Here is a 14,945-nt window from a genome sequence, read left to right on the forward strand (position 1 = left end):
AGGTGACATACTATACTTGAAAAAAAACTGAGAAATCTATGACAAAGCTACTTGAGCTAATAAATTCAGCAAAGTGGCAGGACGCAAGATTAATGTACAAAATCAGTAATGATTCCAAAAACAAATTATGACCTAACTGGAGAGACAATTAAGGAAAAAAATTCCATCTAATATAGCAACTAAAAGAATCAAGTATCTAGGAATAAACTTAACCAGGGATGTAAAGGCCCTATATGTAGAAAGCTACAAAATATTGGTAAGAGAGATCAAAGAAGACCTAAATAGTGGAAAGACATTCTGTGCTCAAGGATAGGAGGGTTAAATGTAGATAAGATGTCAGTTCTATGCAAATTAATCCACAGATTCAATGCAATAACAATAAAAATTCCAACAACCTACTTTGAAGACTTGCAAAGCCTGGTTACCAAATTTATTTAGAAGGGAATGAGACCTTGAATAGCTAAAAATATCCTTAAAAAAAAGAAGAGTGAAGTGGGAGGATTACACTTCCTGATTTGAAGGCTTATTATAAAGCACAATGGCCAAAACATCGTGGTATTGGGATAAAGATAGACATATTGATCCATGGAATCAAGTTGAGATTTCAGAAATAGACTTCCAGATCTATGGTCAATTTACCTCTGACAAGGCCCCCAAATCCACTAAACTGGGACAGAAAAGCCTTTTCAACAAATGGGCCTAGGAGAACTGGATATCCAAAGCCAAAGAAATTAAAGAGGACCCCTACTTCACACCTTATACAAAAATTAACTCAAAATGGGTTTAGAAAAAAAAAACATTAATAAGAGCCAGTACCATAAAACTTCTAGAAGAAAATATAGGAAAAAAAATCTTCAAGACCTAGTAATAGAAGGTAGCTTCTTAGACATTATACTCAAAGCACAAGCATTGAAGGAAAAAATAGATGAACGAGAACTCCTCAAAATCGAAAGCTTCTGCACCTCAGAAGACTTTGTCAAAAAGGTGAAGAGGGTGGGCCGCGGTGGCTCAGCGGGCAAAGTGCTTGCCTGCTATGCCGGAGGACCTCGGTTCGATTCCCGGCCCCAGCCCATGTAACAAAAACGGAGAAACAGAATACAATAAAACAAGAAAATGTTTAAAAATGTTTCCCTTTCTTCCTTCCTTCCTTCCTTCTATCCTTCCTTCCTTCTCTCTGTCTTTCCTTTAAAAAAAAAAAAAAAAAAAAAAAAAGGTGAAGAGGCAGCCAACTCAATAGAAGAAAATATTTGGAAACTGTATATCAGATAAGGGTTTGATATCTTGTATATATAAATAAATCATGCAACTCAACAACAAAAGAAAAAACAACCCAATTATAAAATGGGCAAAAGGTATGAGTGGTCATTTTCTGAAGAGAAAATACAAATGGCTAAAAAGCACATGAAAAGATGTTCATCTTCATTAGCTGAAAGGAAAATGCAAATCAAAACCACAAAGAGAATTCAATTCCTGGAGCCTGCCCATGTAAAAAATGCAAAAAAAAAAAAACAACAACAACAACAAAGATTTCACCTCACACCTACAAGAATGGCTGCCATTAAACAAGCAGGAAACAACAAAGTTGGAGAGGATGTGGAGAAACTGGAACACTTACTCGCTGCTGTTGTGGATGTATAATGGTACAACCGCTGTGGAAGACAGTTTGGTGGTTCCTCAGAAAAGTAAACATCGAGTTGCCCTATGACCCAGCAATACCACTACTTCGTTGAAAGCAATGTCACAAACAGACATTTGCACACTGAAGTTCACTGTGGCAATATTCCCAATTTGCAAAAGATGGAAACAATCCAAGTGTCCATCACAGATGAGTGGATAAACAAAATGTGATACGTACATACTATGGAATATTGCACAGCAGTAAGAAGAAATGAGGTCCTGAAGCACATAACAACATGGATGAACCTTGAGGACATATACTGTGTAAAATAAGCCAGACACAAACGGATAGGTACTGCATAATTCCACTAACATGAAACCCCCTGGAAGATGTAAAATCAAGAGTCTTAAAATGTAGTATATAAGGGACTTAGAGATAGGAGAAGCTAGAGGAGGGGGAATAGTTATCTAACATGTACAGGCAGTTAATGAAGTTGAACTTAAAAGTATGGGAATGGATAGCGGTGATGGTAGCTCATTAGGGGGTTTATAAGTAATAGTGGCATATTGAAGGTGAATATGATAAAAAGAGTTTGTTGAGAGCCATGTACCTCACTGATTACCACTACAAATATAAGTTCCTGCATGAACTACATCAAAGGCATGACAATTGCAGGAAGAATTAATAGAAGGTTATATTAGTCAGGGTTCTCTAAAAAAACAGAACCAACAGGAGATATCTATAAATATGAGATTTATAAAAGTGTCTCACTCAACTGTGGGGTGCAGGAGTCCAAAATCTGTAGACCAGGCTGCGAGGCTGGCAACTCTGATGATGGCTCTAGACAGACTCCACAGGAAAGGCTTGCTGGCTGAAGAAATAGCGAAAATTCTCTCTTCTCCCTTAAAATTCTTCAACTTATTGAATCAAGTCCAACTGATAGGGTTATCTTGTTTGTGGAAGATAGACCCTTAGTTGATTGTAGATGTAATCAGTCACAGATGCAATCAGCTGATAGATGATAACCAACCATGAAATATCCTTGCAATAATGATTAGACCAGTGCTTACTTGACCAGACAACTGGGCACCATCATCCAGCTAAGTTGACATCTGAACCCAACCATCGCATCCACCCCTTGTCAGCTTGGCAGTTATAGACATCACCTTAAACCATACTTAATCTCTAAATAGAACACAATAGTAGACATATGTTTTGCCTAACAATACTCAACTGTCCTGCATACAATCAGAAGTGCACTAAATCTCATGAGAATAGGGTACAAATCCTTAAGTGACATTCACTCTAAAACTTGATATTTTACAATTTAAATACTACATGAACAATACAAATTATATCATATGATAACAAGAAAACAAGATATATGCTTTATGTACAAATATAGACATACTCATGATGAAACAAGGAGGAAGTATTCATACTATCACAGCCCTCGGTTCTGTAGCTGGTCACTTGGTCATAGTTCAACTTATCACTACCTTCTTTCACTACCAATTCCATGTTCCCTCACCCTCAGCAAGCACTCCAGCTGGCCACAGTTCTTTTCCTGCTGGAATAACCCAAAGCTTCATTTCTGAAATTTCTGGGCCATTAGTAATCATTCCTGGAATGGGTTGTTGATTACTTTAATCATAGGGCATGGTAGTTCTAAGAGATGCCCTGGAGGATCTCCTGTATTCCCGGAAAACTCTTCTTTACCTCCATTGTGTAGCTACAGTCCAATTTCCCCTTGGCCATCAGAATTAATAATCACCCCTGCCAGTACAATAATCCCCTTCCTTTCCTGTTGATTCAGAGGCATGAGAAGCCCAAAATGGCCAGGTAGCAGTCTTGATTTCCAGTGCAAGGAAATCATTGTTTTGTCTCCTGATAGGAGCACTCCTTTTGGAACTAAGACCTGTAGACCAGCAGAGTTTAAGGTTGCAGGGACAGCAAGCAAAAATTTTTCTAGTGGATCACTCAGGGTGATAGTGAGTGGTGCCACTCCCATTTCCACTCCTTGATTTCTGGACCCATGAATCCTGGCTATGGGAGAAACAATACTATAGAATGAATGCTGATTGAGAGCATACACAGCCTCCTGGAGAATACTGTCCCAGCCTTACAAGATATTGCCACCTAGTTGGCACAATAATTGGGTCTTCAAAAGGCAACTCCACCTTTGTATCAACCCAGCTGCCTCTGGATGATGGGGAACAAGGTAAGGCCAGAGAATTCCATATGATTAGGCATTCCCATTACTGGGAATATATGCAAAATAACTGAAAGCAGGGACTTGAATAGACATTTACACACTGATGTTTATGGCAGGCGACATTATTCATGATACCTAATAGATGGAGGTGGCTGAAGGATACATTGAGAAGCAGAAGGGTGAACTGTAGTATATACATATGATAGAATATTGTGTGGCAACAGATGGAAACAAAATCATGAGGCATGCAAGGAGGTGAATGAGCCATTTGAACATTATGTGAGCAAAATAAGCCAGAAACAAAAGGACAAATATTTTATGGTCTCTTTTAGAAAATACTTATGAGAAAATTGGAACCTAGGTTGTAAACTTTCACAGCAGTCACATTTATTCCTGAGCATTGTTATTTCTAAATTCTGAGATGCTGTGCTATATAGAGACATAAATTTGAAAGGGAAAATAATAAGGCTTTTAGAAGATATATACAAACACATACTTACCTCAAGGGTAGGGGACAAACTTTTTAAACTAATCCAAATGCATTAATTATAATGGGAAAACCGATAGATTTGACTACATTAATATTAGGAACTTGGGTTCACCAAATGACACCAATAAACAAGTGAAAAGAGTAGATAAGATATATGCAAAACTTCTATAACAAAGAAAGATCTCATATGAAGAACTACAATCATAAGAAAAAAGACTTGAAGAGACACTTCTTAAGGAAGGAATCCAAATAACCAGTAAACATATTAAAAAGTATCAACCTCATAGGTAACAGGGAAATTCAACCCACAATATGAAAATAGTACAAATCTACCAGAATGGCTAAAATGAAAAAGACAATTCCAAGGGTTATTTAGGAGCGGAGCAATGGAGGTCTCATTCTTATTTATAGGAACAGTAAATTAATATAGTACTTTGGAAAAATTATTTGGCCATATCTATTAAAGTTGAACACAGTTCCATACATAACTCAGCATTTTACTTCTATCCATCTACACTACAGAAAGTCATGCTCTTAGGCACCAGGATACACGTGCAACAGCGTTAAGAGGAGTACTGTTTGTGATGGCCAAAACTGGAAACAACTCAATGTCCTCTAATTGTAAAATGAATCAATAAGATGTAGTATAGTTGTATAATAGAATATAACAGAAAAATGAGCAAAATGCATATAATATTAATTAATCTCAAAAGCATATTGTTCCCATATGCTTCCAAAAAAATTCAGCAAATGGTGCTGCAATAACGAGATACTCACATGGAAAAAGAATGAAATGTGACCCCCACCATACAGCATACAAAAAAAAAAGCATATATTTTATTATTCCATTTTAAATAGAATAATATTCCAATAATAAATTATTATTCCATTTATTATTCCATTCCAAGTTTCAAAAATGGAAAAAAGTGCATGCTTGGGTGTTAAAACTATTTTTAAAAAAAAGGAAGTGGTGACCAGAAAAGGAAAGTTCATGGCTACCTCGAAGAAGGAGGGGACCCTATGAGGAGATGGTTGAGACTAGGGAAGGGGCAGTGGACTGGAACTCTATACACCATTTCTTGATATGGGTGGCATTTACTCACTTGTGGGCTTTATAAGAATGAATCATATTGCACATTTATCATTTATTCATATTTCCACATGTGTTATAGTTTAAAAATAAAAAAGCATAAGTCTGGAGTCAAATTATAAGTATTTAATTCCAAGTCCTGCAATTTATGACCTTGGGCAAAGTCCTTAAACTCCTTAAGTATCACTTGCCCCATCTGTAAAATGGGAATAATAAGAGTAACTACTTCAGAGACACATTGTGAAGATTAAAATGAAAATACGATGTATGTGAATAAAGCAGCATGCACAGTGTCTGGCACATGGAAAGCCCTCAGGAAACACTGGCTTATATCATTATCACACTAAAGCTTTAAAGACACTGAAGCAGATAAACCGATATGGTCCCTTCTGGTGGAAAGTGATGGGGAACAAATAAATACACAGCCACATCAGAATGTGTTCTATTATATGGAGAGGAAAAACCACCCTTCTAAGAATGGGGAAAGTCTGTATGGTGGCTAGATTACATGGAGTAAGCAAGTTACAGATTATCTGCAGCACCCAAAAAAAAAAAAAAAAAAAAAACAAACCACTAGTCACATATGGCTTTTGAGAACGTGAAATGTGAGTAGTCAGAATTGAGATATGCTGTAAGTGTAAGATGCACACCAAAATTTAAAGATACAGTACAAAAAGATGTAAAATATCTCTAATATTTTTTACTTCATTAGAAAAGTTGTGGATTTACAGACAGTCATGCATAAACTACAGGGTTCCCATATACCACCCTACTGTTTGTTGGGATAGTTCCATAGATTTTTTTTTTTTAAGTTTATTCTGTAATTACTGATTGTATATGTAGAATGGAAAAAAAAAAGTTTATTCTGTAGCTATATGTACAATCTAATATCCCCCCCCCCCCCTTTATTTAGGTGCATGGTCTGGGAATTGAACCCAGGTCTCCCGCATGGAAGGCGAGCATTCTTCCACTGAACCACCTGACATTTTCCCCTTTTAACCACATTTAGATATATATTTCAGTGCTGCTAACTCTGTTCATAATGTTGGGCTACCATCACCACCATCCATTACAAAAACATTTCCATCATTCCAAACAGGAACCCTGTATATTTTAAGCCTTTAATATTTTTAGTATTAACTCCATGTTAAATGATAATATTTTGGATATATTGGGTTAAATTAAATATATTATTAAGATTTCTCCTGTTTCGTTTTACTTTTTTTAATGTGACTATGAAAAAGTAAAATTGCATATGTGGCTTGCATTATATTTTATTGAACATTTTCTGCTATTACTGTCAGAAAACATGGTCCAAAATGGGCCCAGTTGATCCAGTATCAAACAGAGAAACAAGTCTCTTTATCTTGGTGAGAAGGTGAGTTTACTGAAGATGCATCGTCAAGGAACTGGAGTATAAACTTTCCACGGTCAGTTTGGAGTGGGTAGAGTGGTTTTGACTTTTACAACCCCAATCAGACAAAGAAATCACCAGGATCCAGAAGAAGAAAAAAATAGAAGAGGAAAAATGGCTTGATCAGCATGTCTTGTTATTTGTAAGTGCCTCTTGTTGTTGACTATTTGGGCTTTTGAAAGGGAGGTAGGTACTGATATTAGTTCATATGATGTTTCATTCCTGCAAGGAGAACAAGGGAGGGTTTCTGGGAATGAAATAAGACTAATAGCAAACGATTTCAACAAGGGCTTTTTATGCTTAAAATGACTTCAAGGCTGCTTAAGTAAAATGATTTTAAAAAAACATTTTTCTCTCTACTAAAGGTATACTAAGCATTTTGGCTAAAGGATTATATTGAGTGTTTTTTCTGTCTATCCAGCTATCACTGCTATAAAGATACAATGGGGGGAAAACTGAAATTGGACAGAGTGAGAACTTGGAGGACCTTAAATGCTGAGCTAAGGAGGTTCTGCTTACTTTGATAGGCTATTTTCAGATGAAGAGATGCTGTATATTTGTCTATATGACTACATTTTGTTACCTAATTTTTGTGTTTGTTATACTAATTTCCTATATTAAATTGTAAATGCCTCACTGTCCACTTTTTCCAGACACTGGTAGGCACTCAAGAAATATACAGCGAATGAATCAATCTTCCCATAGATCTCAGGACACCAGTCTCTAGACATAGTGTATATTGAATAAATGGTATTTGACTCTCTGATGGAGGTGTCCCTGGCTGAAAGATTCAACTAATCCTGTTTTCAAGATTTCTTCTCACCTTTCCATATCTCGGTAGACAAACAATAAATTGGCAAGTTAAAAAGATTATTGGGGCGGGCCGCGGTGGCTCAGCGGGCAAGAGTGCTTGCCTGCCATGCCGGAGGACCCCGGTTCGATTCCCGGCCCCAGCCCATGTAAAAAACAAACAAACAAACAAAATATAATAAAAAACAAGAAAATGTTTAAAGATGTTTCCCTTTCTTCCTCCTTTCCTTCCTTCCATCCTTCCTTCCTTCTCTGTCTTTCATTCCTTTCCTCCCTCTCTCTTTAAAAAAAAAAAAAAAAAAAAAAAAAAAAAAAAAAAAAGATTATTATTATCTGTGTGGTTTCAAACTATTATGTACCCCAGAAAAGCCATGTTTTAATCCTGATCCAATCTCATGGGCCCAGATCTATTGTTTAGGGTGAGAAACTTTGATTGGATTGTTTCCATAGAGATGTGACACACCCAGTTGTGGGTGTAACTTTTTGGTTTGATTACGTCAGTGGAGATGTAACACACACAATTGTAGGTGTGGCCTTTTGATTAGATGGAAATGTGATTCCACCCATTCAAGGTGGGTCTTGATTAGTTTACCAGAGTCCTTTAAAAGAGGAAACATTTCAGAGAAACCTCAGATGCAGATGCTTGGAGAACAGTGGCTTCAGAGTTGACAGAAACACAGAGAGAGCAGCTGTTTAGACATGGGCAAAGCCCCAGCAGACATCACCATGTGCCTTCCTATGAAATACTAAGCAAGCCAGAACACGGAGTTGTGTCCCAGAGGAGCTAAATGAAATCCCACAGACACTTAGAAAGGGGAAACACTGGCATCAGAAACTGGAAACAACAGAACCGGGAATAAGGACCAACAGATGCCAGCCACATGCCTTCCCATGTGACAGCCTTTCTTTGGAGTTAAGGTATTGTTCTCTGGATGCCTTAGTTTGGATATTTCTACAGCCTTAGATATGTAAACTTGAAACTTAATACATTCCTTTTTTAAAAGCCATTCCATTTCTGTTATATTGCATTCTAGCAGCATTTAGCAAACTAAAACATTTTCACTACTATCTTTTATAGCACTTAACAATTTAGAAAAAAATTTCTTAGATATAATGAGATATATTTCCAAACTCTTCCCACTCATCTGCCAAAAGAAGATCTAGAATTTTAAAAAATGTCATCAGCTGCTCAAATGGATTTCATCAGAGTTGAAACCATTCCTTCCTGGAATGGTAAAAAAAGATACCCAACTCGTACCAGACCACAGAAAGGAAAATGCCAGATATTTCTCAGTAGCACAATTGGAGAGAAGGTAATCTGCTTCTAAAGGGCAAGGCTAATAATACCATGCTACTGAGAAAAACTGCCTTTCCAGAAGTTAATCATATTTTATCTGAGGAAAAGAGCCGCTGAACTGAGGAAAAGGAACTCAAATTGGAATACCTACTTCCATCCTTATTTAGGAGATAGAGCCTGACAGGTCCAGACTGAAGTACTGCTCACATTGCTGAGACCATGGAAAGAAAGCAAGACTAAACTTGTGGGAAATGGCAGCTCTACCCTGCCAGTTAGAAGTGGGGAAGAGGGTGGGAGGAGACAGGTGAGAAGTGAAGGGAGATTCCCTGAAGGACACCATGGCTGAGAAGGCCTCAATCTGGAAACATTTTTCCATTGGGTCATCAGGGGTGCATTCAAGTTAATGAATCTTTGTTCCTCCTACATCATGATATGCTTCAGAGATTTTCCACAGAGCAATCCAAAGGATTTGTTCTGGAGGAGTCTAACAGGCTAGGAAGGGATAGGCATGATGTGCCCATCTTCTGTAGGCTTTGGGAATATGAGAGGGGCCTTCCAACCACAGGAAAAACCCATAATCAAAATCATAATGAGTTTCCTCATTGGCCAAGGAAAATATTTTAATTCTTTGTCCTTTATAGGACCTCATCATAGCTTACCACAATTCAAATTTTGGGATTAGAAAAAGCAAATTTTATTCATTAAAACTCCCCAGACATGGTTTTGGCGCCACCTGGATGAGCTAAAGAGACACCTGAAAGCTGAGAAGAAAGTATCAGAGAAAGAGGCCAAGCAGAAGGAGCTCAATGAGAAACAGCCAAACTAGGATGATGCTATGACCAGCCACACCACTGATGATGGTGTGGGTGCCAAGGAGAGCCTAGACCCAAAGGTAGGATCCATGCCAAAAGAGCCTCTGGGGGAAAGCTCATCTTCTACGACCTTCAAGGAGAGGCGGTCAAGTTGCAAGTCATGGCCAGGAATTATAAATCAGAAATTAAAATCAGTAATAAACTGCATCAGGAAGACATAATTGGCATTCAGGGGAATCCTGGGAAAACCAAGGGTGAGCTGAGCATCTTTCCCTATGAGATCACACTACTGTCTCCCTGCTTGCATATGTTACCTCATCTTCACTTTGGCCTCAAGAATAAGGAAACATGATATCATCAGAGATACCTGGACTTGATTCTGAATGACTTTGTGAGGCAGAAATTTATCATCCGTTCTAAGATCATCACATATTTAAGAAATTTCTTAGATGAGTTGGGATCCTTAGAGATTGAAACTCCCATGATGAACATTATCCCTGGGGGAGCTGTGGCCAAGCCTTTCATCACCTACCACAATGAGCTAGACATGAACTTATACATGAGAATTGCTCCAGAACTGTACCATAAGATGCTGGTTGTTGGAGACATTGACCAGGCATATGAAATTGGATGCCAGTTCTGGAATGAATGAATTGACTTGACTCACAATACTGAGTTCACCACCTGTGAGTTCTACATGGCCTATGCAAACTATCATGATCTCATGGAAGTCACCAAGAACATGATTTCAGGAATGGTGAAGCACATTACAGGCTGTTACCAGGTCACTTACCATCCAGATGGCCCAAAGGGCCAAGCCTATGAGATTGACTTCACCCTACCATTCTGGAGAATTAGCATGTTAGAAGAACTTGAGAAAGCCCTGGGAGTGAAGCTGTCAGAAACTAATGTTTTTGAAACTGAAGAAACTCACAAAATTCTTGATATCTGTGTGGCAAAGGCTATTGACTGTACTCCACCTTGGACCACAGCCAGGCTCCTTGATAAGCTTGTCAGGGAGTTCCTGGAAGTCACTTGCATCAATCCTACATTCATCCGTGATCACCCGCAGATAGCGAGCCCTTTGGCTAAGTGGCATCACTTTAAAGAGGGTCTAACAGAGTGAAGGAAATCTGCAATGCCTACACTGAGCTGAACAACCCCATGAAGCAGCGAGAACTTTTTGAAGAACAGGCCAAGGCCTAGGTCACTGGTGATGATGAGGCCATGTACACAGATGGAAACTTCTACACCACTCTGGAATATGGGCTGCCCCCAACAGCTGGCTGGGGCATGGGCATCAGCCATGTCACTATGTTCCTCACGGACTCCAGTAACATCAAGGAAGCACTTCTGTTTCCTGCTATGAAGCCAGAAGACAAGAAGGAGAAGGTAGCAACCACTGACACCTTGGGAAGCACAACAGTTGGCACGTCAGTCTAGAAAATAATAATTGCAAGTTATGTAATCAGGCATCTTTGCATTTCTGCAAAAGATTAGGGCCTACAAGGGAACTCTTGTGTGCTGCAATCATTTGTTCCATAGTTCAGTTCAGCCACCAGAAGAGAGAAGAGGAATTAAGAATTCCTTTTTACTCCTTGTCACCAAATAAACTATTTGCCTTAAAAAAAAAAAAAACTTCCCAGACATATTAAATCGCAAAAGGGCAAAAATGAACATTCAAGTTATCAAGATCACAATGGCCATGGTACTTTATAGCAAGCTCAAGGTCATACTCTCAAACTTTCAGGGAAATGGATTTTAATCAAACAGAAGGCACAAATATGCATCTTTTCTTACTACCTTGCCCAACTTCAAAAACTACCTGTGTTGTGCTCAATGTTATAAAATTCATAGTAATTACACCAAGTAAAGTGAATGAAGTGATGAATGCTATTTCACTTAAAACTCATCACTATACACTTTTTCTACTTAAGGAATTAGATATAGAAATTAAGAATTCTAAATATTCTAAATTAGGGTAGATTTAAATTTTTTCATGAAAGAACTTTTTAATGTTTGTACAGTTAATCATGGGCTTTGTCCACCAGAAGATTTACTGTTATACATTCCCATGTTTTAACCTCCAGCTTTCCTTTTGGTGACATACATGACTCTTAACTTTCCCTTCTACCACACTCACACACCATTCAGCACTGTTAATTATTCTCATATTAACACTTACCATCACCTCTGTCCAGTTCCAAATGTTTAAGTCCAACCTATTAAATGTTCTGTGCATATTAAGCAACCACTTACCATTCTTTAGCCTTATTCTGTATCCTGGGATTCTATATTTTATGTCTATGAGATTATGCATTATAATTAGTTCATATCAGTGAGATCATACAATATTTGTCTTTTCATGACTGACATTTCACTTAATATAATATCTTCAAGATTCATCCATGATATTGCATGCTTTAGGACATCATTCCTTCTTACTGCTGAATCTTTCATTGGATGTATATACCACATTTTGTTTATCCATTCATCTGTTGATGGACACTTGGGTTGTTTCCATCTTTTGACAATTGTGAATACTGTCACTATGAACATCAGTTTGCAGATGTCTGTTTGCATCCCTGCTTTCAGATCTTCTGGATATATCTTTAAAAATGGGATTGCTGAGTAGAGTCAATTTTTAATAACTGTGTTTGATAAATCCCACAGACTAAGTCATTTTACTTGGTTATGCCTTAGTTTCCCCTTTTATAAAAAATTATAGGCCCCTCTCTATTTACTATTTCTCAAAGAGATGATGAAATCCAAAGAATCAAGATTTATGACCCTGAGAATTTAGAGAAAAGATGTTGCAATTGTGCAGAATTATGTTAATGTATTTGTCTATGCATTTCCTAACTTTTATTGTATTTTATCTTTACAATCCCAAGATCTTTGTCTGTTATATGCTCTACCTTCACATGTTCTATAAAATTCACACATTCCCATGCACTCCCTGCTGTGCACTATGAGATCAATCTTGTAGCAGATAAATGCAGCCTTGAAGCTCTAGTCCTTGTCAGATCCATCTACTTCTGCCCACAACCTGTCAGCCAGCTCTCTCAGATTCCACAAAAAAGTGAGAGGGTGGAAAGAAAGAACAAGATTGGCAGGCAGTATCTACACTGCTTCCTTACATTCTGCCTCTCTGCTTCTATGGCTGATGATAAACAGGGCACACACACTCAGTTATCATACAAATAACTTCATCCATCCCATTGTTCCATTGACAAGTAGTTATGGCCACCTGCCCAGCCTTATGCTTGATGCCTTGGGGAACACATAGCAAACACAAAACAGGAGAACACATTAACAAGGAAAGCAATTAAAGAGCAATACCAGGTATTACTAAATGGTCTGATGCCAGTGATAATAACTACAGAAATTCAGAGTGATACAATGATTATAATGCATTTAAGTCAGACCAAATAATGAATAGATAAAGTTCAATCATAAAAGGACGTTATGATTTTTGGAACCTTATTTTTCTGTTAACATGACTGATAAGAACTCATATTCAAAATGTCCTATACAATCTATAGAAGTTATAGAAGCAGCATAGTATCTGACATTTGTATACTTTTAAAGCATTTGTTCATTATCTCATTAACTGTTATAAGACCCTGAGAGGTGTGGAGCGTCAGGAGCAATAAATCAGGCCTGAGCAAGGAGAAGGTATCTGGAGTCAAAAGACCCAGGGCAGAAAGCCCCCAAGAGTTAAAACTGAACAATGATCATTGTTAAGAAACTAAAAAAACGGGATGTATTTTTTGCAAGCGCTAACGGCATTTTCCTGCTTCTGTGGATAAGCTTGCGGTCTTTGCCTTTATAAGCCCATCTTGAGAACCCCTCGGGGCTGCTCTCTGAATCTTCCTTCTTGGGGGTTTCTGAGGCAGTCGCTGGCTGGCTAATAGACTCCAAATTGGCTTGCAGTTTTTGAATTGTGTGGTCTCTCTTTCGGTGTGCCCCACAACATTTGGAGGCCCCAGCAAGATCATCCCTAACAGGACATCTGGTGATCACAGGTCCTGGGGATCACCCCCAGAACTGAGGTCTGGCCTAGGGAAAGGCCTCGGAGAGATGTTCCTCCACCTCAGGCAAGAACCTGAGACTGGGCCGGTTCTACAGGACCCTCTGAAATTATACAAAATCTGGTGGAGTCATCTGTTTCTGGAAACCTCACCGGTGAGTACAGGTCTGTTATTGGATCCAGTGAGGACCTCTGGAAGGCTGGACGCAGCATTATTTCCAAGGTCCAGTCCCAGAGCAAGACGTTGCCTGGGACTACGGGTTAGGAATTAGTTAGGGATAACGCTTTGTTTGTTTTGGCTTGTTTTGTCCCCCCTCTCAACTGTTGGTCTCGTTGCATTCTGTGTCATTCTTGTCATTATTGCCATGGGTCAGTCAAGTTCATCTGTCTATACTCCCCTTCAATTTTTTTTGAGAAATTTCCAGGAATTTCAGCAGAAGGCCGGAGACTACGGAGCCCCTGTCAATGCCTTCAGCTTGGAAAAATTCTGCTCATGGGAGTGGTCAACTTTTGGTTCTGGATGGCCTTCTGAGGGAACCACAGACCTATCTATAGCTTTTAGAGTCCAAAGGATGATTTTTGGTAATCCAGGCCACCCTGACCAAATCTCCTACATACTAATTTGGATTGAAATTTTAACAGAAAAACCCAAGTGGTTACGGCCTTGCTTAGAGTCCCAAAAAGGAAAATCCCCCAGAGCCAAAATGGCCCTCTTAATAAAAAACTCTCAAAAAGAGAAGACTAATGGGGTCCCAGTATTGACAGGACCACCAGAGGATCTGCTGTCGATCCTTACCCAACAGGATCTGCTGGACAGGATCTGCTGTCCCTTACCCAACAGCCCCTCCGACCCCTCTAAGACCAGAGGGGAGAAATGGCCAAGAGGTGACAATCAGCCCCTCTGATAGCCGGGAGGTGACCTTTAGTCCCCCCATACCAGAAGTGGCTCTGCTTACCACACTTCTTCTGGTTCACAATCACCATGTTCTTCTGGGGTCCCAATTTTACCCTTAAGGCAGGTTGGCCCTGCCCCAGGGGACAACTACCCACCTTTCATGGTTTATGTCCCCTTTTCCTCTAGTGATCTGTACAATTGGAAAAACCAGAATCCCTTTTTCTCTGAAAAGCCCCAAAGGCTCATTCCCCTCTTGGGGACTGTCTTTTTA

The 14,945-nt window shown here is 38.8% G+C and overlaps 1 pseudogene; it reads left to right on the top strand.

Moving 5' to 3' along the window:
* Positions 1 to 9,792: 9,792 nt before the first annotated feature.
* LOC143685695 (lysine--tRNA ligase pseudogene) lies at positions 9,793 to 11,581 on the top strand (annotated as a pseudogene).
* The last annotated feature ends 3,364 nt before the right edge of the window (positions 11,582 to 14,945 follow it).

This window comes from Tamandua tetradactyla, chromosome 1, assembly GCF_023851605.1.
Source record: "Tamandua tetradactyla isolate mTamTet1 chromosome 1, mTamTet1.pri, whole genome shotgun sequence".
Taxonomy (NCBI): Eukaryota; Metazoa; Chordata; class Mammalia; order Pilosa; family Myrmecophagidae; genus Tamandua; species Tamandua tetradactyla.